The sequence below is a fragment of the Pleurodeles waltl genome, chromosome 6, assembly GCF_031143425.1.
Source record: "Pleurodeles waltl isolate 20211129_DDA chromosome 6, aPleWal1.hap1.20221129, whole genome shotgun sequence".
NCBI lineage: Eukaryota > Metazoa > Chordata > Amphibia > Caudata > Salamandridae > Pleurodeles > Pleurodeles waltl.
In genome coordinates, this window is record NC_090445.1 from 166,103,965 (window position 1) to 166,129,767 (window position 25,803).

Sequence of the window (25,803 nt, forward strand, 5' to 3'; positions counted from 1 at the left end):
GTGACACTGGTGGTAACTGCGAATTGCTTGGCGACCGCGTTCGCGGTCACAAAGCAATTCTGCATCGCGGTGTGAGTCGCAAATAGGAAGGGAACACCCCTTCCTATTTGCGACTCGCATTCCTATTTTGCGAGTCGGTACCGAATGTGCATCGCAATGCGCGTTTTGGATGGCACAAACTGCGATTTTCGCAGTTTGCGCCATGCAAAACGCATTCTACATCTGGCCCTAAAAGACCAGGAACACAAGCAGGCAAGATAGAGTCTAATGCATGGGAAAATGAAAGGAGAGACATCCGACCGAAGGCGTGCTGAGATGCCGTGCAGAGGGAGGACCCTGAGCGGCATACTGAACCAAGACAGACCGGAGAACCCAGCCACGTCCCTGGAGGGACATGGCTTATGCAGGTGCATGCTTGCATCCACAGCACCCGGGGGCTTGTGTGGAAGTGGGGACGCGGAAGGAGGGACAAGGAACAGCAAGGGGGTGGAGGAGAGATAACAGAGGGATACCAAAGGGAAAAGGAATCGGGTGCCCAGGAGTTGGGACTGACGTACCTCGGCGGTCGGCTTACACAGAAGTGTCACGGGGTGTTATACACTGACCCCTCCTCCCTATTATCACGGGACAACGGGACATTCTCCTCTTTTGGTGCACTCCTTCCTCCCTCTTTTTGCATGCCTCTGACCACCTTCCTCTACACCATGTAGTGATGCATGTGCCAGCAACCTTACCTTCAGCAAAGGTTGTGGCTAAATGGAGTCTCTAATTTAGAAAATATTTTAGCAATTGTAAGAAAAGCTGAAATTTAAGAAAATAGTGCATGAGCATTGAAACAAAATGAGAAGGAGACCACATCATGGAGCAGGATTTTTAAAAGTAAAAGTTACTAAAAGTACTAAAAGCAATATGTTACGGAATAAAGCTAATGTTTGGGGGAAAAAAAGAACAGATACAGCTAAAGGTGCCCTGCCCTGAACCAAAAATGTAGAAACTGTGGTATAAAGGGACACTACGCAAAAGTGTGTAGAAGGAAACAAATGTATTAAGTGTGTGCATGTTGATTACAGAGATGCTGAGCTGTATGAGTAAGATCGGGATTTGGAGGATGACAAACTTAAATTAGTAATGGATGTCAAGGAAAAATTGATTTTAAATGCTGCATACAAAGGCAACCTGGAAATTTGGATGACAATTGGCAGAGTAGGTGTTACCGTGTATGCTGATTCTGGTTCGCTTTACACCATCATTAAGGAGGGTATGTGGAAAGAAAGATCTGTTAGGAACGTTTGTGAATTCTTACTCGAATCCGATATAAATCCAGAAAGATTTGATGGAGAAAAAATGGTGGTACTAGGTTTCATATGGCTTATGTTTAATTTTATACATAGACAATCACAAGGAAATCTTTGTATAGCTAAGAGAAGACCATCTGTAATGATTCTGCTCGATGCAAAAATATTTAAATATTAGTCTGGACCCAAATAGCAAGGAACAAGTCTTGATTGTGGATCAGGGTACAGCCATGGAAGATGTTTTGTTTAGAAAGTTTCCTACAGTATTTAAGGAAGACTTGGATAAACTTATAGGATTTGAGCCTGAAATGTCACTGAAAAAGGATGCTTGTCCAAAAGTATATAAGGTCAGGAACGTACCTATGGCAATAAGGGATGAAGTTTCTAAAAAGTTGGAGAAGTTAGTCTCATGTGGCATAATAGAACCAATAAAAGCATTGGACTGGATTTCCCCGGTTGTGATAGCTTGACACGGTAATGGAAAAATCTGATTATGCGTCAACCTATGCCATTTGAATAATAACAACATTATTGTCAGATTTCCATCAGCCAAAATAAATGAAACGGTTACCTTATTAAAAAATGCACAACGGTTTTCAACCATTGAGCTTTTGTCACCGTACCACAAGGTTTCCCTTACTCCTGATTTTATGAAGTACACTGCTTTTAATAGCCCTGATGGCCATTTCCAGTTCAAACGGATGCCCTTTAGATCGACTTCGACTGCAGCCATTCTCCAGAGGCTAATGTTTAACATTTTTGGTAAAGAACAGGGCATTGTGATTTTGCAGGATGACATTCTGGTATTTGAGAAAAGCAAGAAAGAATAAGTTGACAAAACTACTATCTATTTTGGAATCTAAAGGGCTAACAGTAGTGTAAGTTAGCAGAAAGGAGTGTAACATATTTGGAACATGTAATTGATGAATCAGGACTTAAACTTAAGCCATCTTCGATTATTGAAGCAATCAAAAATGCAGCTACACCAAAATCTGAGGATGACATACATTCTTTCTTAGGACTTGCACATATTGTGCTAAATTTATTCCAACTTTTGCAAACAAAATGTTGTTATATTAGGCAACTCCGAAAACATGGAAGCAAATTGATATGGCCAAAACAGTGTGAGATATTTTTCTGTTATAAAAAAATTGTATGACAAGGCCAACCAAACGGAGGCCTTCATTACGAGTGTGGCAGTCTCAAGACCACCACACTCGCTATGGCGGTCGGACCGCCGCAGACAGGGCGGTCCGACCGCCCTTCTATGACCGTGGCAGATGTACCAAGGTCCGACCGCCAGCAACGCCAGGTTGCTGCTTGTCGACAGCCTGGCGGTCTCAGCAGTCGCAATCTGGGGATTACAAGTCCCCTTTCCGCCAGCCTTTGCATGGCAGTCTCACCGCCATGTAAAGGCTTGTGGAAAAGGTGGTTTCAGGGGCCCCATGGGGGCCCCTGCACTGAACATGCACTTGGCATGGGCAGTGCAGGGGCCCCCATGGACAGCCCCGTCACACATTTAACTGCCCGAATTACGGGCAGTGAAATGCACGATGGGTGCTGTCGCACCCGATGCACCACAACATTGCCGCCGGCTTGTCTACGAGCCGCCGTCAATATTGTGTTGAGCTTTCCGCTGGGCCAGCGGGCAGAAACGCTGTTTTCGCCCGCTGGCCCAGCGGAAAACTCCTAATTGGGCAGGCAAAAGATGTCCAGTACTGGCGGTCTTTTGCCTGCAGTGGCTTAGGCGGTCCTGTGAAAGGACCGCCAAAGTCATAATGAGGCCATGAGTAGCTATGACTTGGTTGCTGATAGTATTGTAACAAATGATTTCAATAACAAGTGTTTGGGCTCTACATTGGCGCAAGTCTATGGCAAAGGTATAGAAATTGTAATAGCTTTTGCTTCAAGGTCACTAACACTTATTGAAGAAAAATATCCTGCTATAGAGAAGGAAGCATTAACATGCACTTGGGACCTAGAACATTTCAGGACATTTGTGTGAGGAAGATCAATCACAATCCATTGTGACCATAAATCCCTAGTGAGGTTATTGACTACTGAAGGTACAGTTAATGCATCTCCCAGAGAAGCTATGATTTCAATGCGCATGCAGGATTTCATTTATATAAAATCAAGTACATGCCAGGAAAGGACAATGTGGCAGCAGATTTTCTGTCCAGGATGCCAAACCAACTGGAAGAATGTGAGGATGATAAATTGAACAAATTTCAAGGTTCATTCATGCATGATAGTGGATTTCCAGCTACAAAAAAGGGAAGTGGCCCAATAAGAGGAACTTATCAGGTAAGATTAAACCTTTCTGGGAAGTACGTTCTGATCTGTCTGTTGATGGGAAAGTGATTTTGAGAGGTGAAATTATTGTTCCTCCATTAAAACTTAGAGACTTGGGGACACATGAACAAAGCATTTTTCTAGTCATAAACGGAACGATTAGCAGAATTGGCCCGTTTGCAACTCGAAATTTTTTTGGGTGGATGTAAACTTGTCACCGAATCACAATTTAGGTTTTTCTATTCGGTTTTGGAACGGGGCGTGTTCAGGGCGTCCCTTCCTAATACGGAATCTGAATGGTATGTTTGATTGTTTTTTTACAGTGAATGCGGTCGCAAAACAATCGCAGTTAGCACCAATTTTAAATTGGTGTTAACCCATTCGCAAAGTGGAAGAGGTCGCAGAGGTACCCCTTCCCCTTTGTGAATGCATGCGAAAAAGGTTTTTAAGAGCAGGCAGTGGTCCCGCAGACCACTGCCTTCTCTTAAAAAATGAAAGTGAAACGTTTCAATTTTAATTTTTAAATACATCCCATTTTTCCTACAGGAAAACAGACTGCATAAAAAAAAAAAAACTTTATTTAAAAGCAATCACAGACATGGTGGTCTGCTGATCCCAGCAGGCCATCATCCCTGTGATTTTTGTGATAGCCAGTGGGTTGCAAATTGTGACATTCCTCATTAACATTAATGAGGTAGGTCTATTTGTGACCCACCGGGAATCGCAAAAGAAACTCAGTGGTGTTTCTTACATTTGGCATTACAATTTCCTAATTGCGATTTGCATGGAATCACAATTAGAAAATCGCAGTTCCAAATGTTCGTACAAGTGGCCCGAAAATACTGCAATTGTGCCATGAAGGTCATTTTGGCAAAGGAGGCACCAAGGCTGTTGCAAACAATTTTTCTGGTGCCTGGGAGTGGATTCTGAAATTGAACTCATGACCATGACATGTATGGAATGCTCCAGAGCGGACACATCTTTACATACACTTAGGCCTCCAAAGAGTGAGGGCACTTTCTAAAGAATTCATGGAAAGCCATAGCCATAGATATCATGAGACCAGTATGCCTTTCACAAAAATATGCCATTGTAATTATAGATCTTGTCTCCAGATGGCCTGTGATTAAAGTAGTGCAAAATGCTGACACTGAAGCGGTTTTAGTGTTCTTCGATCAAGTTTTCAGTTTGGAAGGTATTCCTACTTCTATTTTGGGTGACAATGGAGTGCAGTTTAAATTGAATCTATTTAATGGGTATTGTGACAGTGTTGGAGCAGAATTAAAAAACACTTCACTTTACAGTCCTAGCAGCAATGGCATGATCGAGAGGTTCAACCATGTCATTAAAGGCATAATTCAGGCTGCATGTGCTAGTAGGAAGGATGGGAAGATTTAATTGATGAACACCATTCGGGCCTATAAAGTCATTAGACATGAGACCACAGGGTTGTCACCTTTTTTGATAATGAAGGGCAAAAATCCCAGGGCCAAACCCAATCCTGGATGGTTATTTGGTGAGTGTGTTTGTTGGTAGATGCGGTCTAGACACCATGGAAAAAAACGCATCAGGAAAGCAAAGCTTATTATGATTTCAAAAATAGTACTAAGCCTGTGAGTGTAAAAGTTGGGGACTGGGTTTGTATTAAAAAAACAGGGTATGTAACCAAAGGAGAGAGTACGTTTTTTGAGCCTGGAGAAGTGATAGAAATCTTGCACAACGCAGTCCATTTGAGCAATAGTAAAGTTTGGAACCTCAAGTGAGTGGTGTTGAGCAATTCTAATAAATGGGGTGATGAAAGTCAGGAGAAGTGTGGATTTGACTGGTTGGACATGGACGACTCCATAGTTGATCCAGAAGCACTTATTGGGGTTGATGGTGATAATATTCAAAGATCAGATTTTTCTGAGAACAATTCGTCATCCACCCCAAGTAATGTGATTGGAATTAGAACAAAAAGTTGAGAGTGCACCAGACAAGAATATTCCACCTTCCATTAAGGAGGAGAATAAAAGGGATAAAAGAATGAGGAAACCACCCAAATGGCTAGATGATTTCATCCATGAAGTTGTAAATTAAGGGCCTCATTATGACCCTGGCGGGCGGCGGAGGCCGCCCGCCAGGATCCCGCCCTCCAAATTACCGCGCCGCGGTCAAAAGACCGCGGCGGGTATTACGAGTTTTCCCCTGGGCTGGCGGGCGGTTCCAGTAAAACCGCCCGCCAGCCCAGGGGAAAACGACCTTCCCACGAGGATGCCGGCTCGTAATCGAGCCGGCGGAGTGGGAAGGTGCGACGGGTGCAGTGGCACCCGTCGCGTATTTCAGTGTCTGCAAGGCAGACACTGAAATACTTTTCGGGGCCCTCTTATGGGGGCCCCTGCCGTGCCCATGCCATTGGCATGGGCACGGCAGGGGCCCCCAGGGGCCCCGCGACCCCCCCTACCGCCATCCTGTTCATGGCGGCTTTCCCGCCATGAACTGGATGGCGGTAGGGGGGGTCAGAATCCTCATGGCTGCGGAGCGCGCTCCGCAGCCATGGAGGATTCCAAAGAGCAGCGGAAAGTCAGCGGGAGACCGCTGACTTTCCGCTTCTGACCGCGGCTGAACCGCCGCGGTCAGAATGCTCATTGGAGCACCGCCAGCCTGTTGGCGGTGCTCCCGTGGTCGGTGGCCCTGGCGGCCACCGGCCGCCAGGGTCAGAATGACCCTCTAAATGTTGTTGCTATTTCTTATGTCGTTATTTTATGGTTTCTTTTCTCTTCTCCTCTTCAGGAACATATGTAACATTATAAGGGAATTTGAATGTAAATAAGTAGGTTATATTATTTTTTGTTAAAGAGGGGGAGGTATGTATGTTAACAAAAACAATGTATGTTTTACAGGAGAGAATGTGTTTTGGGCTCGTGCTAATGTCAGGCCCATGCCATTTTATTATTTGTATGCCATTCTGATTCTAGGAATGCCTTGCGGGACAGTGGGAGAATGGCTTTGTGTGGGAAGAATCGTGTTTCCTTCCTCTCTGTACTTTGGCAATAAAGACCACTTCTATCCAAAATTGTGCAGTACCTCACTACAGCAACCAACACCAAATCTTTGAACATTATGGTAATTTGTGAGATTCTATGTAATATACCTCTCTGCAGTCTTAAATACAAAGTAATAATCCACCCTCAAATGCCTATTGACATTTAAATGAGCTTTTCACAATGAACACATCTAATTCAAATTGAGCGAATCCTAAACCCTTTCTCAGTTATACTTACAAAAAGCCTGTTGATCACATAAGGTCAGCCAACAGGTGCACTATCAAGTTAGACCGGAATGCCCACATGCCTGAAACAGAAACCAGTCACTGCAAATCCCACACAACTTTTAGTTCAAGTTAGTTCAAATTACATTTAAAACCCGCTGTAAAACTCAATAAAGGTAAAAGTGATTCGTATTAAGCTCACCTTTTATTACGGGCACTTACCTGGGTTTCTGCTAAAGAGAAATATCGGTCCTGTTTATACCGGGGTCACTGATGTATGGGAGCAGTTCATTACTTCCCCTTCCAGAACTGTAGTAAGCCTCTGTATTTAAAAACTTTTGTTTGGACATGTGGTGTTTAGCTTCAATTTCTGAAAGGCTGTTTTTCAGGGAAGGGCCCCTTGCGTGTTACAATCGCTTGGGCAATTTACATGTATTTTCCAGGACTGCTTTTGGCTCAATGTCTGGCTCTAATTGTAAGATTAATAGCTTGAAGTAAGCTTCGGGGAGTGTATTCCACTGAGCTGGATCCAGGTTCCTAGAAGATCAGATTAATGGGTTCATGGAGCATTATGTATCCAGGGCGTCTGTGTAGATGGCTGCGTGTGTGGTGATTAGCAGTTGGAGATTAATTTGTTATGCTTGTCTCTCACAGAGAGCCATTAGCTTGAGTGTCAGATTCTAAATGTGATAACTCACTGCTATGATGTGGCCTTGTGGCTTACCACCTCATAAAGGAATTCCAGGCTGCTATGGCTGGGCTCAATGAGAGCCTGTCAGAGCTTTGCTGGAATACAGGGACAACAGCTTCTGAAGGGGAAGGAAGGGAAGGCACAGAGAGAGGTGATGGTGGTGGTGACAGGTAGTCAGATATTTTCTTTTTTCTTTCAGACAGGGAGGAGATGCCATGTTATGTAAGACTCCCAACCCCCCCCCCATAGTCCTCTGCGTAACTGTTGAAAGCAGAGACAGAGAATTTGGTGCTTCATATTTAACATAAAATTATAGATGAGTAAAAAGAGAATTACAGGATCACCTCGTTCTTGGTGTCTATTTCACGTCTCTCAGAACCCCTCAGTGAAAAACATTCCTATAATTCACTGGTGCACTTCTGTTATGCTATATGTGCTTGTAATGAGAAGCAGACTGCAGCCGCCTAGATATCCCTGTCATAATTGAAAAGACCACTATAGCTCGAGTGTTTTCACAAAGGAACTGGGAGTTTCACAAACTTTGGCTTTGCATGATGGGTAATGATGTTCATGTGTGGTTAGGTGCTTACTGTGGAATCTGTTGTTACTTATGGGATGTGTTCTTCATTTACAATGGGTGTTTGGTATCACTAGACAGTAATGGATTGGTATTTTGGGGAGTGTTTTCAGATAGTTCGATTTTATTTATTGTAGTTCTGTTTGTGTCTGTTTATGTTAAAAAAACAACAACACTATGGCCATTTGAGAATGTAAGTTATTTTCCGTAACAGCAGAATCAATTAAAATATTTCGAGTTTTGGGTGGCCCGTGTCTTTCTATGTGGTATCTGAATATGACACTGATATTAATATGGGCTACTGCCACAGGTTGATTCATTCTCGTGAATTCACCACAGCACAGTTTGAATTTTACTAATGATAACACTGATAAATTTAAAGAATATGTTCAAATGTTTTTGCAAAATTGTATTTAATTTCAATATGTCATACACAGTTTCACAAAATGTTTGTAATGGTTCTTAATCGTATCACTGTTGTCCACGTACTCAGTGATTCTGCTGTTTAGGACTACATGTGTGTCATCGGGGATTAAAATCGCAGTGACATCAGTTGGATGACTAAGCTGATCTGAGAATTACCTTTCTTCAACTTGTGATGCACACCTGAGCTGATACTCATTAAAGAAGAGAGGTTTCATTGCTGGATCCAAGGGAATACGTGTTAGACCGTAGCTTCCTTGTGAAGATGCACATGTGTTATGGTGATTCCAGTCCAAATGCTCTTTCAGACCAATGGCTATGTCCTGTTGTTAGGGTGGAGATGTCAGTCTTTGTCTTAACAAGTCATGTCAGGAAGCTGAGTGGAGACATCTTCACTCCTGGCAATGCGGCATGTTTGCCACCTATATGTAACCCACTACTGATCGTGATATGTACCTTTGCTGTGAAGAAGAACCTCCATATTTGTACAGTGAGAGTCCTGCCTTGACTCGGTGCACTTAGGTCATCTTTAATGCACTACAACTGTTCAATAACCACCACCCTATCCGTTAAATGGTAACCCTCGCCAAGTGCCAATGGCAGGGTCTGTCTGCAAAACAGTTCAATACTGAAGAAGTGCTGAATGTATCCAAAAAGAAATGGTTACTAGAAGGAGCAAGTAGATGTGCATGTGGATAAGAGAAGGGAACTACTCGAGTGTTGCCCACACTGCATCTTTGTGTGGAAGGAAAGCTTGTACTGATACTATGTATGTCGTACCATGGGGAAAGTTGGCACTGCTGCTGCCTGAGTTCTGCATTTATGAGAAAATCTTACCTGCTGCTGCATGTGTTGTACCTGTTCTGCATTCCTTGCACTGCTGTTGCCCGTGCTCTACCTGTTATGCTGTCGCTGTTCTGCATTCCTTGCACTGCTGCTGCCCGTGCTCTACCTGTTATGCTGTCGCTGTTCTGCATTCCTTGCACTGCTGCTGCCCGTGCTCTACCTGTTATGCAGTAGCTGTTCTGCATTCCTTGCACTGCTGCTGCCCGTGCTCTACCTGTTATGCTGTAGCTGTTCTGCATTCCTTGCACTGCTGCTGCCCGTGCTCTACCTGTTATGCTGTAGCTGTTCTGCATTCCTTGCACTGCTGCTGCCCGTGCTCTACCCGTCATGCTGTAGCTGTTCTGCATTCCTTGCACTGCTGCTGTGCATGCTGTGTCTGTCCTAAAATCATGATGAAAGCTAGCGCTGCTGCCTACTCTGTACCATTTGTGTGTCCAAGAGGAATGCTTGTACTGCCTATTTTGCACTGATGCTGCCTACGCTGTACATGTTCTACATTCCTGAGGAAAGATTGTATTGATACTGCACATGCTGTACGTGGTCTGCACTCCTAAGGAATGCTGCACTGCTACTACAGCACTGCTGCTACTGCTTATGCTGTACCTGTTTTTCATTCATGAGGAAATCTTGCACTTTTGCTACTGCCTATGCAGAAGTTCTGCAGTCATGAGGGTGGGTTACATTGATGCTGCACATGCTCTGCGTGTGATGCATTCATGAGGAAAGCTTTCACTGATAACTGCCCATGCTGTACCTGCTCTGCATCCAAGAGGAATGTTGCACTGCTGTTGCTTCTGCTACTGCACTGTTGCTGAACATGCTGTACCTGTTCTGCATTCACGAGTAACGCTTGCCTTGCTACTACTTGTGCTACTGCCTAGGCTGTACCTGTTCTGCCTTCATCCATGAAAAAAGACTACATTGATGCTGCTCATGCTCTACATGGTCTACATTCCTGAGGAAAGCTTGCACTGCTCAGCACATGCTATAATTATGGTGCTGAAGCTGATATACATGCAATGCACATAAGGGAGCCTTGCAGAGTTGTTGCATGTGCTTTATCCATTGATATGTACGAGAAAACAAAATCCATGCTGCTGCCCACACTGTACCTGTTGTGCGTATGAGGAAAGTTTTTACCACCAGGGTTAGAATGGGGATCCAAAAAGGGAAACACCTGCCACAACGCCATGCAATGCCCTTACCATGCAGGTATGTTGTGTGTCTTTGACGGGGGCAAAGAGCTGGGCTACAAGATGGCCATCACTGAGAGAGTCTCTGCTGGTTGGGTGCCTTAGTGTACCACCATCCATGCCATGAGACACTCTTAAACCGACCGTGAAGACTGATGGGGTCTGCTGCTGTGGATCACTGCTGGAGAAAGTGAAGGTGATCCGCACCACTGGTGGCATAGACTGTGGCGCCCGAAGCCAGCTGCTGGTAGCAAGGTGCCGCCATCAGGCCTGGCGGCCCATCCACTAGCCACTCACCTGTTGCTGAGCCAAGAGGGGCTAGCATAGAGCTATCTGCTTTAGCCCTGAGGTATGCCTTTGTTGACCTGTACAGGGATGCTTCGAGACTTACCGCCCTTGCTGCCCAGCATTCCTGGTAAGCCAAGCTGCTCTTAGAGCCTGGGGCTGCTGAGGCAAACCCGATCCCTGGACTGTGTGGTGCCTGGCTGCCTGGCCCTGAGTTGCCGGGGGTGGAAGCTGCTTGGACAGCTGGGACCTGTGGTGGAGTGGGTGAACTGCTCTCCATGCATGGCAATGAGGTGAGTCGGCAGGGGGTGCGTTGATGCTGATGGACTCACCGGACTGCAAGTCTAGAAGACCGTGAGTAGTGCGGGATCACACCTGTGCCTTGCCCCATGTGTGAGTGGAGTAGTAGGAGTTGCCCGATGCCAAGGGACCTCCGCGCTGGATATTTGCTGACTGCTGCAATCCTTTGTGCCTTCCCCACCACCTGCTTGTTGTAAAGCTGGGTCCATGCTGCTCTCTGCCAGTCCCAGCCTCCTGCTGTGTAAAAAGGGGTGAGATGGGGCCTGTGATCCCTCTGCATGAGGATACTAGACTGGAGCCCGAGGATTTGCTCTTGCTGATCTGCCACCTGGTGCCCGCTCTTGCAATGTGGAGGAACGATTGTACCCAGGCCAAGCTCTCCTTCAATAAGGAATGCCTCTCCAGGCCGGCAGATGCTGACAATGAGACTGAGAGCCTACCCACTGATGGCCATAGTAACTTGCCTGCTGACATGCATATTACAGTCTTGCTGGCCGATGTGTGGAACAGACTCCATACTAAAGACACTAAGGAGGTCATTCTGACCGCGGCGTGCGGCGGTCAAAAGACCGCGGCGGCCATTCTGGCTTTCCCGCTGGGCCGGCGGGCACCCGCCAAAGGAGCGCCCGCCGGCCCAGCTGGAAAGGCCCTGCAACACAGAGGCCGGCTCCGAATGGTGTTGCAGGGGTGCGACGGGTGCAGTTGCACCCGTCGCGATTTTCACTGTCTGCTAAGCAGACAGTGAAAATCATGCTGGGGCCCTGTTAGGGGGCCCCTGCACTGCCCATGCCAGTGGCCCCACGACACCCGTTCCCGCCATCCTGTTCCTGGCGGTAAAAACCGCCAGAAACAGGGTGGCGGGAAGGGGGTCGGAATCTCCATGGCGGCGCTGCTTGCAGCGCCGCCATGGAGATTCAGCCCAGATAGGGGAAATCCGCCGGATCCCCTTTTCTGACCGCGGCTTTACCGCCGCGGTCAGAATGGGCAGGGAAGCACCGACAGCCTGTTGGCGGTGCTTCCGTGGTCCTCCACCCTGGCGGTCGATGACCACCAGGGTTGGAATGACCCCCCAAGATCGACATGCCCACAAATCGACCCAATCGCATGGTTGATAGAATCAAAAAACACAACACTCGTCCGGGCCACCCTGAGCAACGAGTATCAACACTGAAGACAGTGCAGCTGCGTGCAAGAGCAGCTCTTCAGGATGGATAAAGTGTTTGAGGTGAGTCAATCTAAAAGTAAGATTTAGAGCTGCACTCCATAGGAAACAATGTTCGCATTTTAGTCCTTAGGAATCCATGGGCATGAATAAGATTGAGAATTATGTGGAGGGCATGCTTTGATCTCTCTTTCCGAAACAACTGACCCTAATGTTCTCTGTGGAGTATACCCACTGGACTCTTGGCACCTGTCCCTGCAAGACACCGGAGAGAGGGAGAGGGAGAGGGAGAGGGAGAGGGAGAGGGAGAGGGAGAGGGAGAGAGAGAGAGAGAGAGAGAGAGAGAGAGAGAGAGAGAGAGAGAGAGAGAGAGGGAGAGGGAGAGGGAGAGGGAGAGGGAGATAGAGAGAGAGAGAGGACCACGTTTTGCAGAACTCTCTTCACAGGAAGGAATTCCTCTCTCTCTCTCTCTCTCTCTCTCTCTCTCTCTCTCTCTCTCTCTCCCTCTCCCTCTCCCTCTCCCTCTCCCTCTCCCTTTGTTGGCTGTTTCACTGGCAGTATTCTCAGACCTTGATGGTCTGATCACTGTTTTCCAAACGTGCACACTGCCTTATTCGCCGATCGTGACTAGATACCTGTCCTGCTCTCTGGTGACTGGCCGACTTCTAGATGTCTCCTTCTCAGGTTGCCAGTGATGTTGGCGACCCCTCTGCTTTCTTGGAGTGTCCAGGGTATGCATAACATGAGGAACACTAGGCAGGTCCTTGCATTGATTAGGTGGCATAGCAGAGATGTAGCACTGCTGCAAGAACTGCACCTCATGAAGCACACAATGGGCAGACTTAGACGGGGGTGGATCAGTGCATGTGTCCACATACTCTACATTTGCATGAGGTGGCGCTGTTGACGTCCGTAAGGGAGTACCGTGGCACTCCTGGAACTCGGGGTGCGACAGTGAGGGCTGCTATGTTATTCTCCATGGATTTCTGATAGGCAGTAGGGTCAGCATTGCAAGTGTATATGGGCCAAACGTGGACTCCCCTGACTTCTTTATAACTGTGTGGCACACAATTCTGTGTATGGGTCCCTCTGCGGTCATCAGTGGAGGTGACTTAAACGCTGTACTGAACGGGAACCTCAATAAGTCCACCTTTGCTAGGAAAAACCACTCACATGTGGCTTCGCAAATCCACACTATTATGACTGAATAAAATCATCTAGATATCTGTAGGGACAGACACCCCCCAGGTGCCATAGGGCAGTGCATTACTATTGCACATCGCACATCCACTATTGGTTAGTCACAAAAGAATCTTTCAGGGCATTTTCCTCTTTCTATATGTGCTGCATACAGGGATTCAGGAATGCAATGGTAGTTTGAAAGCCCAAGCTCATTCTTTAGAATATTACACACAAGTTCTGGACTCTTTATGCTTAAAAGTGTTTTTTTATTTTCCTTAGCATATGTAAAAAAATATACAGAATATTATTAAAACAATAGTAATGCATGTTGCAAACAATAAAAACAATATGAACATTTCTACTGCAGTGAAAATGTCATCTAGCAACCTAGCACTCTAAAATCCACTTCTATGCTCCATACTATGGAAGCACAGAGTAACGTACCTTGCGTCTAGAGTTTCTTAGAGAGAATCAACGCACTACATACCTGTTTATAGTAAGAGTCTGTAATTATCAGTAGCTGGAAGAGAGTGTTCCCTTGAAAGGAAAACATACATCAGCTCCTTTCCTCTCTAACTTAGCTCAGTATCAACTTTCTGTGCAGAAGGGGATACTGCAGCAGTAAGGCAGTCTGGTAGTCTCTGTCAGGATTTCTGGCAGTATATTTGGTGGTAATCTTGGGCAAAGGACTTCTCCTGCCAAGTGGTCACTCAACGGGCATTTTATACTATGGTTTATCTGATATGGCAAACTTCTGACATAACCGTGGGAATGTTTGATATAACCTATGTACATCAATATGCTAGACTTAGACGCATTCTTATAAACAATGAAGGTAAAAACACTTAAATTCAGACGACATTGTTTTTGTCATTATTATTACCTGACCTTGAAATAGAGATAACAAGCCACTTGGTTCACATGTTCATGGAAAAAAAGGTCGGACAGCGTCTGCATCCAAGGCTGACATGCTGGTGAGCAGGCAAAAATAGAAACAAAAGTGTTTTGTCTGCTCAAGATGGAGTATGGCCATAGGGACCTTAAATCAGCCCACCTGGGAATATGGATTAGCAGAGACCTCATGCATATGGCAGGAGAACCACGACCCTTCAGTTGCATGGCTGGAGGAACAGGTTCCGACCTGGTCCAAACTCACACAGTCTCTTGCGAGAAGAACTGGTATAGTGGTATATCTACCTCTCTGCTAACATCCTGACCAAATCGTTGATGCTCGTCTCGGTTCTCTCCTTGTTGCAGGCATGTGAGCCGGGTGACACCCACATTTATCCTGGGAGGTTCTGACTCTACCCTTCGAGCATGGTGGTGTAAACATGCCCGACATCCAGTTGTACTGTTACTGACCGCAAGCCCAATATGACTGTCACCCGATGCTCCCCACGCAGTTTTACCCGCACGTCATTGTAGAGATGGATAATGCAGACTCTAGCCCTTTGTATACAGCAATCTGGGTGGTCCCGTTATACCCCAAGGGCATGATCGATTTTCAGATGCATGGTGTGGACCTGGAACGAGCGGCGCAGCATCTGGAATGCCTGTACTCTACAGAGCTACAACTGATACGCAATCCTTTGCTGCCCGGGCTGGAACATTGTTGTAGTGCTTTCCAGGATGGGAGACATACCCCCCAACAGCACCTTTCTTACCTTGATGTTCATAGCACCACCGCCTCTGGACATAAGCCTCTATTATTGCTTGCATCGCACCTGCAAACAGATAGCTGCTACTTTTTCTCAGGAACCCCTAATAGTCTTGCACTAGATGCTGTCCTCATTTTATCCTCTCCTCAGTGGCTAATTACTAGACTACACCTGGCATGGCAGTGTAGTAAAATAGCTCAATTCTGGTCCTCGGTGTCTGAATCTTTAGATTCAATGATACTCTGCACGCTGCAGAGAATGCCTTTGGTGGCCTTCCCGGGCTACATCAAGGGCATTCCCTCAGTCATTTGTGAACTTATCCTCATTATGCTTGTTTTGGACGTGTTCCTATGCACTGGGGCCGGCGTGCCTGTCCAAAGAGTGAACAGTTGGCTAACTGCTATAGTTTATTACCTTGAATGATTAGAAGACTATTGGTTGCTGATGCCTTAAAGATCTTGCCCAAAGATATCTGGAGCCCTGGTGGCGACCTATCTGGCTGTTCAAGATTGCTGGGGGCCGAGTAGTTGTACCTATTGGTTGAGTTCCCAGGAAAGAAGGCCACCTTACTTCTGTACTTTATCTCTGGCAATTGTAGAAGAGTGGTTTGACACTCTACCTTCCCTGTATCCATTGTAAATGCACAGTATTACTGTTGCACTTTTTGCCTTACGCAGGGTCATCCCCAGTCTTTTTGCCTCCTTCCTCCTGGTTTTTCTGACCTCTCGCTGTTGTCTCTAGGAGTCTGAGCACTTTATCACTGCTGACCAGTGCTAAAGTGCAGGTGCTCTCCCATCTAAAGTTGGTATGATTGGCTTATACCTAATTGGCATATTTAATTTACCTATAAGTCCCTTGTACAGTGGTATCTCTATACCCAGAGCCTGTAAATTAAATACTACTAGTGGGCCTGCAGCGCTGCTTGCGCCACCCACTGAAGTAGACTTTCAAACCTGTCTCAGGCCTGCTAGTGCAGGGCCTGTGTGCGCAGTTTTCTCCCACAGGGACCTGGCATCTAAATTTACTTGCCAGGCCCAGAACTCCCCTTTTACTACATGTAAGTCACCCCTAAGTTACGCCGTAGCTAGCCCTACGTGCAGGGTGCCATGTATGTAGAAAGGAAGGACATGTGCCATATTGCATGGCCTGTCCTAGTAGTGACAAGCAGCCTAACTTGGTGTCTCACTGCTGTGAGTGCTGCCTTTTCATAGGATTGCATTAGAAATGCCCTGCCTTATGTGTAAGGGGTATTGTCTGATTTATGAGGGGTAGCGTAGGCGTGTTTGGTATGGTTGTGATGGTGATAATAAATGCTGCTTACTGGTGTGGGTGTATTTTTTATTACTATCACAGAAATGCCACTTCTAGAAAGTGCGCATTTATCTGTGCTTATGACTCTGGTGTTTTGCAGCTTGACTCGAATCCACGTCTGGGCAGAGTGACAGTTGGGGCTTTGTGCATACTTTTCAGACAGCCTGTACACAGGGAGGGTGGAGGTGTCACAGAGGTGCATCTGTATACTGAATAGTCTTCCTGGGCTGAGAGAAGGGAGAGGCGGGGCACACCTCCATTTGTAAAGACTGTGCCCTGGCCTCACACAATAGGGTCGTTAACCCCCCACTGATGTTTGGAGCCTGTGCTGAAAGGAGAGAGGGGGCACTCCCAGAACCAGCTGTAACTGGCTGGAACCTCCTCTCCCTACCATTGTAAAACACTGTAAGAACTGACTATAAGTACAGGGCAATTTTCCCCACAATTTGGAGACTCTTGGAATCATCTTGGAACTGGACACCAAAGGCTGAAAGGACTCACCGGGAACCGCCATGGCCTGCTACTGCTGTGCTGACCTGTGACCTGCCTGGTCACTGTGAAGGACTTGCCACTTGCTGCCTTTCCCTTGTGCTGGCCTGTAGCTTGCCCCTCCACCTGAGGACCTTGTCTTTAGATTCTGCTCCCCAGGGGCAGGGTGCTGTGGCCCCTGACCCCTGCATCCATTTCTTCACGAGGGGTGCTTCTCCGTGGTTGCGGCTGCCATAGCGCTGATTGCAGCGCGCTTATGGAGCCTTGGGAGCTCGTAGGCTCCTTGCTGCATTGTGCCCCTTTAAATAAGATCACTGCAGCGGCCCGGGAAGCTGGAAGAACACTCACGCACCGCATCGGGTGCAGGCGAGTGTCTGCTCGGGCCCCAGGAGGGGTCCGATCTTCTTGTGGCTTCACAGCAGGACCAGGGGAAGGCGCGGGGAGTGCCCCCTTCCCCCTGGCCTCTACGTTAGAAGCAGGACGCTCCTTTTCTGCTGTTAGGTAAAATGGGTATTATTGTGGCCTCCCCCCCCCTTGGTGGAAGGGCCAGTGGAGGCCCGTGGGGCCCCCCAGAGATCGTGGGTCCCGGGAGGGGCCTGTCATTAAACCAGAGGGGGTGCGTGCCCTCCTGCGCTAAGTTGTTTTTGCTGGCTTTGGCCCCCCTCGTGAGGGCCGGTTGAGACCCCAGTAATCACGGTCCCCGGAGGGGCCTGTCTATAAAAGAGAGGAGGTGCATGTCGCCCTCCTCTGACCCCAGAGTATAAGGGAGGCCCCCGTTTTGCGCATAGGAGTGCCGGGGGCCCCATTGTTCACCTTCTAGGGACTGGAGGTGCCTTCATCCAACCAGGTACTGTTTAAAGGACCAATATAGTTGCAATCCAAAGTTCTTTCTACAGACTTTTGTTTGATTCATATATTACCTACCTGCGTTTGATGTTTTTACATATGTGTATGCAAATGTTCCTTTTATGGACATGCTTGCTAATATGTTTTTCTAACTTGCCATATGTTTTCTAATGTTCCTACTATGGGCATTTTATGATATTCTTATGACAAGTGCTGTGATGTAATAACGTGTTTTCCTGACTACTGCTTATGTTGCAGAATACTGAGTAACCTGTGTGTTATGTGTGACTACTGCTAGGTTGCAGAGTAACTAATGTGTAACGTTCTGACAACTGCTAAGGTAGCAGGATAGTACTGATATGTGATGTTTGGTCTGATAATTGCCTTGTGTACAATACAGTATATTTTCATATAATCTGGTGTTGTGGTTCCTTTGTGGTGGGGATATTGCGTCACATGTGTGTGTGTGTTGTGCAAATGCTTTACACATTGCCTCCGGGTTAAGCCTGACTGCTCGTGCCAAGCTACCAAGGGGGTGAGCAAGGGTTATCTTGGACGTGTAACTCCCTTGCCCTGACTAGAGTAGGTAAGTTCTGCCTGGCTGAGGTGCATACCCTAGCCAACCAGAAACCCCATTTCTAACATTGGTTGTCAGCGGTGAGGATAGGACTTGCGCTTGCACAATACCATTGTGACTCATTATTTCACTACAAGGATTGCGTTTAGACCATCACATGTTTGGCTTCTCTTAACTTTCTCTCTTTGGTTATTTTTCCTGTTTTCAGTTCTCACGCTTGGGTATTGTGGTTGTCACATTTGAGTTATTTGTACCTTTTCAAGATGGGGCTTACCTTTGATTTAGAGGACCTGCCGTTTTACACACAGGAGGAATTAGAGGGGTTCTGTAGAGAGGGAGGGCTGCCTGTAGAAGGGGACCTCAGGAGATCTCTGAATTTCTTTGAAAGGTTTGTGACATATAGCCAGGGAGGGAGTGTGCTTAGGGGTACCCAGAGGATCCTGAGTGTAGCGAGGGTTCCCAATGGGAGGGCTCCCAGACCTCATCCCTAGAGAGTGGTAGAGAGACTGATCAGGAGGGTGAGAATGACCGGTTGGGGACGCCAGTTGACAGGGAAGGCCCCAGTGATAGGGAGTCCCTTGCTGGGTCCAGTGTAAGAAGCAGGGCTACCTCTCATTCCTTGACGCCTGATGAGCTAAGAGATAGGCGGGAAGAGAGGGACCTGAAGTTGCAGTTAGCGCGCCTAGCTGTTGAGGAGAGAAGGGCTGAGGTAGAGAAGGCCTTAGTACAGGAGAGAATGGCAGAGGCAGAGAGGGCCTTTGCCAGAGAAAGACTCGCTCTAGAGCGCAGTCTGAAGGTTCTGGACTCACCAGGGCTGCAGGTGGAGTCCAGTGGTGGCAGCAATGTACAGTGCTGTAGCAAAGAGGTTCCTCACATACCCATAGATCTGGTACCTAGGTTCCAAGAGGGGGGTGACATACGTCAGTGGTTAAAGGAATATGAGAGGGCTCTGGTAGAGCGCAGGATCCCTGAGAAGGATTGGGGAACTGGCCTAGGTAGCTTTATTCCTGAGGAGGGGAGGGATGCCCTACTGACTCTAGAAGAGAGTGACAGGGAGGGGTTCTCCGCTGTAAAGAATGCACTGATTGTGAAGTTTGGTTTTTCCCCTGAGGAATACAGAAAAAGGTTTAGGGGTGGTAAGAAACTGTCCCACCAGTCTTGGGAGGAGTTTGTGGAGGATTGCTGCATTGCACTAGATGGATGGGTGAAGGGTAGCACAGTAAACAATTTTGAAGGGCTGTTTAATCTGATTGTCAGAGAGCACCTGCTTCGTTGTTGTTTTTCAGAGTTACGCCAACACTTATCGGTGTGTGAGCTCTCTGACCCCAGGGAGCTTGCAAAGGAGGCAGACTTCTGGTTGCGTACCAGAGGGTCTGGTGTGGCATTAGGGGGTGTTCCTAATGAGAGTTGTCTAGGTGTTTCCCAACCAGGTGTGGTGGGAAAGGCTTGTGTCCCAGGTAGGTCCCAGTGTATTGGGGCGGGTAAGGCACCCCATGTCCAGTCTCAGAGGAGAGGGAATGGGGTTGGGCTGAGGCCCAGGGTACCCGAGCTCCAGTCCCAGGTCCTGGAGGGTTCCATGAGTGAACGGCAGGAGGTGAGCCTAGCCTGTGCCGTAGGGCCAGCTGTTCAGAAGGATCCCATTTTGCCAGTAGGTCTTGGGCGGGTGGCTGGTGATAGCGTTCCGCCGGTCCTGGTGTCTGGTAGTCTCGCTCTACAGCGGAGGAGGCGCAAATCCAGGCATAGGGTTGAGAGGGGGCTGCGGGCCCCAGCGGAGAACCTGGAGGGTCAGGGGTCAGCTCTGAGAACAGAGCCCCCCAGGAATGACCTTGGTGAGACCATTTCTGGGCTGGGGGGGATCCAGAGTCTGTCAGATGGGCAGAGGTCAGGAGACCTGTGCCAGCCAGACTCTTGTGTGGCCCTTGGGGAAGGTGTATCCCTGGGGGGGGTAGGTGTGCCCCCCAGGAAGTCCTGGTGCGCCAGGCAGTGGTTCAACCGCAGGGTAGTTACTCTGGGTTGGATTACCAGATTCAGAGGGTAAGCTCTGATCTGGTAGGGGGTAGGTGTGCTCCCAAGGAAGTCCTGGTTCGCTGGGCAATGGTCCAGTCTAAGGGTGTCGTCCCTGGACTAGATAGACCGGTTCAGGGGGTAAACTCTGAACTGGTTGGGGGGGGGCGGTTAGTAGGCTCACCCCCCGTGTGAAACTTCTGGTGGCTTCTCCCGAGGTGGGGAGACGCAGGACTCTGGAAGTGGGGTTCAGGGAGGGGGAAGCCCGCCCTGTACCCCGGTGCAACCCAAGGGTGTCGTCCCTAGGTTGGGTGGTCAGTCGCCAGGTAGTGATCCTGGGCTGGCGAGAGAGTTGTGCAGGGCTGCTGTAACCAGCACCCTGGCAAGTGTGGATTCTGGTGATACCCCTCCTAGGAGAGGAGGGCGGGATCCTAGACGGAGGGGTAGAGGGAGGAGAGCCTCGCCTCTAGCCCCTGTAGAACCTATCGGTGCGGACCCTAGGTTGGTGGATCAGTGGCAGGGTAGAGCCCCTGAACTGATTGGAAATGGAGTGGAGACAGGTTGCTTTGCACCTGGGGCTACCGCCCACCACTCGTTATGGTTTCAGAGACCAGAGGCTCCTAGATGGCCTGGGGCCTGGTTCTGGCCAATGGCAGCTAGAGAACCCCTGTGGGTTGGTCTAGGCTGCCTGGGAAGCATTGACAGAGAGATCCAAGTGGAGTCAGGAAGGCGTAGAACTGGAACATGCCCCTGCTGTTGTGGGCCTGGGTCCTTGTTCTATCGCCCCAATCAGGGAAGTACCTCAAGCTATTGATTGTTCCCCCCTGGCTTTTGGCTGGTAGGGGGTTGTGTTGGACTTTTTGCCTTACGCAGGATCATCCCCAGTCTTTTTGCCTCCTTCCTCCTGGTTTTTCTGACCTCTCGCTGTTGGCTCTAGGACTCTGAGCACTTTATCACTGCTGACCAGTGCTAAAGTGAAGGTGCTCTCCCATCTAAAGTTGGTATGATTGGCTTATACCTAATTGGCATATTTAATTTACCTATATGTCCCTTGTACAGTGGTATCTCTATACCCAGGGCCTGTAAATTAAATACTACTAGTGGGCCTGCAGCGCTGCTTGCGCCACCCACTGAAGTAGACTTTCAAACCTGTCTCAGGCCTGCTAGCGCAGGGCCTGTGTGTGCAGTTTTCTGCCACAGGGACCTGGCATCTAAATTTACTTGCCAGGCCCAGAACTCCCCTTTTACTACATGTAAGTCACCCCTAAGGTACGCCGTAGCTAGCCCTACGGGCAGGGTGCCATGTATGTAGAAAGGAAGGACATGTGCCATATTGCATGGCCTGTCCTAGTAGTGACAAACAGCCTAACTTAGTGTCTCACTGCTGTGAGTGCTGCCTTTCCATAGGATTGCATTAGAAATGCCCTGCCTTATGTGTAAGGGGTATTGTCTGATTTATGAGGGGTAGCGTAGGCGTGTTTGGTATGGTTGTGATGGTGATAATAAATGCTGCTTACTGGTGTGGGTGTATTTTTTATTACTATCACAGAAATGCCACTTCTAGAAAGTGCGCATTTATCTGTGCTTATGACTCTGGTGTTTTGCAGCTTGACTCGAATCCACATCTGGGCAGAGTGACAGTTTGGGCTTTGTGCATACTTTTCAGACAGCCTGTACACAGGGAGGGTGGAGGTGTCACAGAGGTGCATCTGCATACTGAATAGTCTTCCTTGGCTGAGAGAAAGAAGAGGCGGGGCACACCTGCATTTGTAAAGACTGTGCCCTGGCCTCACACAATAGGGTCGTTAACCCCCCACTGATGTTTGGAGCCTGTGCTGAAAGGAGAGAGGGGGCACTCCCAGAACCAGTTGTAACTGTCTGGAACCTCCTCTCCCTACCATTGTAAAACACTGTAAGAACTGACTATAAGTACAGGGCAATTTTCCCCACAATTTGGAGACTCTTGGAATCATCTCGGAACTGGACACCAAAGGCTGAAAGGACTCACTAGGAACTGCCATGGACTGCTGCTGCTGTGCTGACCTGTGACCTGTCTGGTCACTGTGAAGGACTTGCCACTTGCTATCTTTCCCTTGTGCTGGCCTGTAGCTGGGCCCTCCACCTGAGGACCTTGTCTTAAGATTCTGCTCCCCAGGGGCAGGGTGCTGTGGCCCCTGACCCCTGCATCCATTTCTTCATGAGGGGTGCTTCTCCGTGGTTGCGGCTGCCATAGCGCTGATTGCAGTGCGCTTATGGAGCCTTGGGAGCTCGTAGGCTCCTTGCTGCATTGTGCCCCTTTAAATAAGATCACTGCAGCGGCCCGGGAAGCTGGAAGAACACTCACACACCGCATCGGGTGCAGGCGAGTGTCTGCTCGGGCCCCCGGAGGGGTCCGATCTTCTTGTGGCTTCACAGCAGGACCAGGGGAAGGTGCGGGGAGTGCCCCCTTCCCCCTGGCCTCTGCGTTAGAAGCAGGATGCTCCTTTTCTGCTGTTAGGTAAAACGAGTATTATTGTGCCCCCCCCCCCTTGGTGGAAGGGCCAGTGGAGGCCCGGGGGGGCCCCCAGAGATCGCGGGTCCCGGGAGGGGCCTGTCATTAAACCAGAAGGGGTGCGTGCCCTCCTGCCCTAAGTTGTTTTTGCTGGCTTTGGCCCCCCTCGTTAGGGCCGGTTGAGACCCTGGGGGGCCCCCAGTAATCACGGTCCCCGGAGAGGCCTGTCTATAAAAGAGAGGAGGTGCATGTCGCCCTCCTCTGACCCCAGAGTATAAGGGAGGCCCCCGTTTTGCGCATATGAGCGCCGGGGGCCCCATTGTTCGCCTTCTAGGCACTGGAGGTGCCATCATCCAACCAGGTACTGTTTAAAGGACCAATATAGTTGCAATCCAAAGTTCTTTCTACAGACTTTTGTTTGATTCATATATTACCTACCTGCGTTTGATGTTTTTACATATGTGTATGCAAATGTTCCTTTTATGGACATGCTTGCTAATATGGTTTTCTAACTTGCCATATGTTTTCTAATGTTCCTACTAAGGGCATTTTATGATATTCTTATGACAAGTGCTGTGATGTAATAACGTGTTTTCCTGACTACTGCTTATGTTGCAGAATACTGAGTAACCTGTGTGTTATGTGTGACTACTGCTAGGTTGCAGAGTAACTAATGTGTAACGTTCTGACAACTGCTAAGGTAGCAGGATAGTACTGATATGTGATGTTTGGTTTGATAATTGCCTTGTGTACAATACAGTATATTTTCATATAATTTGGTGTTGTGTTTCCTTTGTGGTGGGGATATTGCATCACATGTGTGTGTGTGTTGTGCAAATGCTTTACACATTGCCTCCGGGTTAAGCCTGACTGCTCGTGCCAAGCTACCAAGGGGGTGAGCAGGGGTTATCTTGGACGTGTAACTCCCTTGCCCTGACTAGAGTGGGTAAGTTCTGTCTGGCTGAGGTGCATACCCTAGCCAACCAGAAACCCCATTTCTAACAATTACTAATACTGTACTCCGTAATACGGTCAACACTACTTGGTCTGGTAAGTCCCTTTATATTTTGACTGTTCATTCCCACCTTTCTTATTTCCCTGTTCTGCTGACAGGTTCATTCCACAAAAATCCAATAAATAAATGCATAAATTAATTTAAAAAAGATTTTTGTACTGTTGCCTTGCATGACAATTCAATGAAAATAAAACAAAGGTTAACGCTTAGTTATAGTTAGGAAAACTTTATTTATTCTTTCTATACCAAACAAATAAACTACACAAACGTTAAAAATTCCAAGATTATAGTTGTGCCTTAAATTTATAGTTTACGCACAGCTTAAAATTACTATAACTTTTTTTAATTGAATTTCAATGGTTTATATTTCTTAATGAAAAAAGTGTTTAAAATCGTAGATGGAATGTAGTCAAATTGAGCGTCATTAAGTAAAATGTCAGAGTACAGTGGAGGAGACTGTGGTAGAGTGTAGTTTCATACAATAGAGTGGAGTTAAGTGGTGTAGAGTGCAGTGGCATAGGGTGGAATACTGTACAGTGGAGTGAGTAGACTGGTATAGAGTTGAGTGGTGTACAGTGGAATAGCATAACTTGGAGTGGCACAGAGTGGCGTTGCATAGAGTGGAATAGTATAGATTGGAATAGTATGGAGTGGAGTGGCATAGAGTGGACTAGCACAGAGTGGAATGGCGTACAGTGGAGTGTTAGCATAGAATCAGCTGGTATAGAATTGTGTTGGGTAGAGTAGAATAGCATATAGTTGAGTGGAGAAGCATAGAGAGGAATGGAGTAAAGTGGAATGCCCTAGGGTGGAGTGGCATAGAGTAAGGGTGGGCGTAACTGGTGTAATTTTCTCTAGCGTAATTACTGCAAAATTACTCATAATTATTCTTAATTGTGTAAGAAGAGTAATCCAACATTTAGAGCAAAATGCACACTTGTGTCCACAATGGGCCATAATGTTTGTGCTAAGAAAATAGCACTAAATGCTACAGGACATGAACAACAGTAGCTGCTCGCTCTCTCTTAGCTTGTTTTCCTGTGCTCCTGCTGTAGAATCTTTACTCCAAATTACTCTTAATGACACAAGCTGGAGTAATCACATAATTTCAGATCATAACATTAATGCATAATTACTGAAAATACAAAAATTACTGTAATGAAAATTATGCACAGGCCTGGCATAAAGTTGAGTGGTATAGAGTTTAATAGCATAGTTTCAAGTGACATACTATAGAGTGGCACAGAGTGGAGTAGCACATAATCAAATAGTGTAGAGTGGAGTGGCATAGAGTGGAGTGTTACAGATTGGAGTGGCAGAGAGCAGAGTGGCGTAGAGTGGAACAGTGTAGAAAGGAGTGGCGGAGAGTGAATTGGCATAGAGTAGAATGTTGTAAAGGGGAGTGGCTGATTGCTGAATGGTGTAGAATGTAGTGACATAGAGTAGAGTAGCATAGAGAGGACTGGCGCAGAGTAAAATAGAGTGGAGTGGCATAGAGTGGAATAATATAGAGTGTATTAGCATGGAGCAGAGTGGCGTAGAGTGGAGTGGCACACAGTGGAGAGGCATACAGTGGAGTGGCGCAGAGTCAAATAGCATAGAGTGGAATGGCGTAGAGTGGAATGGCATGGAGTGGAGTGGCGTACAGTAGAGTGGCATAGAGTGAAATAGTGTAGAGTGAAGTAGCATAGAGTTAGCTGGTGTAGCGTTGCTTTGGGTGGAGTAGAATAGCATATAGTGGAGGGGCATACAGTAGAATGTCATACACTGGAGTGGTGAAGAACAGAGTGGCCTAGAGTGGAGTGGCATGAAGTGGTGTACAGTGTAGTGGTGTACAGTGTAGTGGTGTACAGTAGAGTGGGGTACAGTGGAATAGCGTACACTGGAGTGGCATAGAATGGAGTGGCGTAGAA

General features: G+C 47.5%; 1 long non-coding RNA gene across 1 annotated transcript in view; it reads left to right on the plus strand.

Moving 5' to 3' along the window:
* The first annotated feature begins 7,611 nt into the window (after positions 1-7,611).
* LOC138301892 (uncharacterized) overlaps positions 7,612-25,803 on the plus strand; it is a 92,720-nt gene continuing 74,528 nt past the window's right edge. The window contains exon 1 of the long non-coding RNA XR_011205145.1: positions 7,612-7,701. This is a non-coding gene — a long non-coding RNA (uncharacterized lncRNA). The remainder of the gene's footprint in view (positions 7,702-25,803) is intronic.